Genomic DNA, 4,863 nt, shown 5'->3' on the forward strand with positions numbered 1-4,863 from the left:
AGACCTTGTTGTAATATACTGAAATTCTGATGATTTCTGTGGATTTATGTTATAAGCTGAAACCTTGCTGAAGTTAATTATTTTGACTAGTTTTTAGTTGATTCTCTAGGATTCTCTAAGTATAATATCATATTATCTGCAAAGAGTAATAGTCTTACTATTATTTATGATTATTTATGTTTTTACATATATTTTATACTATTATAAATAAGGACATTGTCTCTTCTACTTCTTTCAATTTCTTTTTCTTCTTTAGTTGTTATAGCTAGCATTTCTAGTATAATACTAAATAATAGCAGTGGTAATGGACATTCTTGCTTCACCCTTGATCTTACTGGGAAGACTTCTAGCTTATCCCTATTACAGAAAATGTTTGGTGATGGTTTCAGAGAGACACTACTTATCATTTTAAGGAAAACTCCATTTATTACTTTGCTTTCCAGTGCTTTTAATAGTAATGAGGGCCATATTTTGCCCCCCAAAATTTCTACATCTATTGGGATAATAATGATTTTTGTTTTTGTTATTGATATAGTCAAATATGCTTACAGTTTTCCTAATATTGTACTAGTCCTGTATTCCCTGTAGAAACCTACCTGGTCATAATGTGTAATCTTTGTAATATATTGCTGTAATCTCCTTGCAAGTACTTTATTTTAACATTTTTGCATCATTATTCATAAGGAAAATTCATTTAGTTTTCTTTCTGTGTTTTTAGTTTTTCCTGGTTTAGGTATCAGTGCCTTATTTTTTTTCATTAAAAGAATTGGGTAAAACTCTTTCTTTACTTTTTTTCCAAATAGTTTGTACAGTATTGGAATAGATTATTTTTTAAATGACTGGCAGAATTCACTTGTGAATCCATCTATTCCTGGGCATTTTTTTCTTAGGGAGCTCTTTATGGCTTGTTCAATTTCTTTTTCTAAAATAGGTTTATTTAAGTATTCTATTTTCTCTTCTGTTAATCTAAACAATTTGAATTTTTGCAAACATTCATTTACTAGCATGTAATTGGACAAAAAACACTGATTAATTGTTTTATTTTCCTCCTCATTGATGGTGAATTCACCTTTTTCATGCTTGATATTGGTAATTTGTTTTTCCTCTTTTTTAACATCAAATTAACCAGTGGCTTATATATTATTTTCCATAAAATCACCTCCTAGTTTTATTAATTAGTTCAATGGTTTTCCCACATTTGCTTTTATTAATGTCTCCTTTGATTTTCAGCATTTCTAGTTTGGATGTTTAATTATGGATATTTAATTTGTCTTTTTTCTTGTTTTGTTTTGTTTTGTTTTTTAGTTGCATGCCCAATTCCTTGATTTGCTCTTTCTCTATTTTACTGATATAAATATTTGGAGACATAAATTTTCCCCTAATTACTGCTTTGGCTATATTCCACAAATTTTGGTATTTTTTCTCATTGTCATTCCTATTAATGAAAAATATTGATTGTTTTTATGATTTGTTCTTCTATCCATTCATTCTTTAGCTTTAGATTTGTTGTGGCAAAAAAACTGCTAGAAATAATCTGAGGCACAAAGTTCTGAGGATAATCTACTTATTAGTAAGATTACCAGTTGTGTATAATAGAGGTAAATGGGACTTCAGGGACCAGAGATACACCTCTCAATCAGAGCAGCTTTTTATTCAATTTCATTGTTACATAAGGTCTAGTGATTCAAACTAGACTGACTGAGTGGTCTATTCAGAAAAGTGAAAGGTGAGCTACACATTTTGTTTACTCTCAATAGCTTGCAAAAAGTAATCTCCAGAATCCATTGTAATGGGAAAAATATGGAGTTGAACAACATCCTCTGGAAAATCCTACACTAGATCCCACTTAATAAGAGAGAGACTCACTGCAAGGCAAAATATCTCCTGATCAGACTGACTCATCTTCCTTACCTTCCTCATGAGACAGGGCCAGTTTGTACCAGTTTAAAATGAGGGAACCTAAACTCTTACAAACTCTACTGCTGAGACTCATACAAATGAATCCAAATCTGAAACACAGAGATTAATTCCCATGATTAACTAAAACTTTAATTAGTCATTTAATCAATAGTCTAAATTTCTAAACAAATCCAAAGTTGTTGTTATCATCTTATACCTGTAACTATTGTGAGCTTTAGAACAGTTTACTATCTTTCACTTTTCACTCCTCAAACTCTAGTGCTATCGGGAAATATTTCCCATGCCTTTAGAGAGAGACACTCCTATTTCTGTATTTGCTGCATACACACATGAGAAAATGTCAGAAAGTCAAAACAGTTGTTGATTTATCTCCCTCAATAACTACCATGAAATCAGATTAGAATAATAAAGTATTTAATTTTGTTTTATCTTTTTAAAGGAGTAGCTTTCAAAGATATCTTATTGATGGTGGCAATCAATTACTATATGAAAAGAACAGCTTCTGTTCATAAAGTATGTGAATTGAGAAATGTATAATAGCTGATATTATTCATCAGTAGATATGAAATGTAGAATGTATATATTCAACTATATATGCATATCTAAAATCATATATGCATGTGTGAATACACATATATACTTTTAGTTTGTGTTTACTGGTCTTTTAATACTATTCAAAAACATTTTAACATATTACTTATACTTTTGGGGAGATTTTTGAATACATATATGGTTTTTCTTTGATGGAATTTTCTTAAGATATATGTAACAAAAGAACATATTAGAACTTGACCTCAAATCCATAACTAGTAATGCTTTGTTTATTCATGAAAATGAAGAATAACTTTGGCTTAGGTTTTCTTTTTTCAGTCTATTTTCCAAAAGATGCATGTAACTGGTGGCTCATTTGGAAATGTGACGTTGAATGAGACCCTAAATTGCTGCAGTGTTGTAAATACACATGCACACACACATATATACATACACATGCACATACACACTAAGTCAGAGAATCAATAGACAGAACTTAACAAGCTGATTCACACTTCATTTTCTAACTCAGCTCTTGGAAAACAGACCTCTAAGATAAGTTATTTTTGGAAATAAGTTTAGAGAGCACTTGGCAGAAATTCTGGATTTGTGCTCTGACAATTATGTACAAACCTCTCCACCACAAAATAACCACCAAATACAACCACATTGTTTTGATTTTTCAATCCTATACTCATGGAAATATCTGATGTTCTAGAAGTGAGACTGTTTCACAAAGTCCACATTTATTTCTTACCCCACAGGAAGATATATTCTGGGAGTTCAGATAGGGAGCATACGGAGTAGCAGTGATTATATATAGCACTGGTAAATATTAGCCTCCAAAAACTGAATGGACAGTACACATTATTAATATTATATTACTCACTTTCTTAAGCCTAGAAAATTGACAAAACAATAAATTAAGCCCTGACTTGTAGCATTTGCCAATTTCAAAGATACATATGCTCAAACTTGAGGAGTATGAATGACTTGGTTTCAGCATAAACTTGTGTAAAAGGTATTGAGTTCATGCTAATGACTTTGAAAAATGGGAGTATGCACAAGTTATACTATTACAAAACAAGTACGTTGTTAAGAATTCTCCAAATTGCACAAGAATCAAGTGGAGGAAACTGTGTAAATATTGTGCAGAGGTTTATTGTAGTCTGTTTGTTATCCAATCATTATAATATTTTATAATTATGATGAAATAACAATGGACAAAAGAAGGGTTCATGTTGATGTTTGGTGTGTAACTACTTATGACCATTTTATTAATATTATTAAAAAGATTATGTGAATTTTCAGGTAATAATTGAGTGTCTCCTTTAAGGAACTCCCTCAAACCTGGGGAGGGAGAAAAAGCATAGCTCCTTTTAAACAACTGGAGAAATTTGGGTACATTTCTCAGTTGGGGAGAGAAGAATGAGAGTGAACTTGAGCAAAAAAGTCAAACTACTTGGGAATTATTCTCCAGTACCACAAAAGAGTGTTTTATTTAAAAAGAAAGCAAGGTGTGGTAGATAGGGTAGTAGTTGGAAAGACCAGGATTCCCAGCCCTCCTGAATCACTTTCTATCTGTGTGACTATGGGCAAGTTATTTAATTTGTAGGGGCCTTAGTTTCAAAACTTATCTCTAAAATGGAAGGGGAGGGATTTGTCTTGACTCTTTCTTTCTATGATATTCCTATGTCTATGACAGTCTAGATGAAAAAAGTTATTTTCAAGTGTATGTACACCAGTTATCTCCAAAAGCTTGAGGAGAAATACAGGACTAAGCACAGAAAGGACAAGAAACCGTGCTGGGTTTTTGGACCCTTTCTTACTATTGAAAATATCCTTTCTATTAAGCTTGGTCAAGTTGCTGAATGTGGCAGTTCCCTTAATTTCTGGAGAATAATCTTTGACTCTTGAGTATCTATCTGAGATTTGGGAAAAGCAATTTAGCATCATGTTACTCTTATTGAGCAAGGAAACTATTGGTCACTCCATTATTAAGTTCTGATATTTGGTGTCTTTTGTCAACGGGATGCCCTACTCTTAAGAGCATTAAATTTGTTATAAGACTGAAATTTACATACTAGCTTTACCATTTAATAGAAATATGTAAATTTACCTCTCTCAGCTTCAGTTTTCCAGTCTGTAAAATTAGGATAATAACATTACTTTCCTTATTGAGATTTATTGGTTAGTGCCTGAAGAATATCAGTGCCATTGAAAACCATTTCTCACTTATACTTATCCCATTATCAATTTTAAGTAAAATTCCCTCAGAGTTTATAAGTAGGAAAACTAATGAGGGAAGGGAATTAGTGGTTAGGCCATAAACTGGAAAGCTTTGGAGAAGTTGACTAACTCTCATGATAGCAAATGTTGCTGCTCCCAATGGGATTATCAAGGTATCATCAT

The sequence above is a fragment of the Trichosurus vulpecula genome, chromosome 5 (genome assembly GCF_011100635.1).
Source record: "Trichosurus vulpecula isolate mTriVul1 chromosome 5, mTriVul1.pri, whole genome shotgun sequence".
Taxonomy (NCBI): domain Eukaryota; kingdom Metazoa; phylum Chordata; class Mammalia; order Diprotodontia; family Phalangeridae; genus Trichosurus; species Trichosurus vulpecula.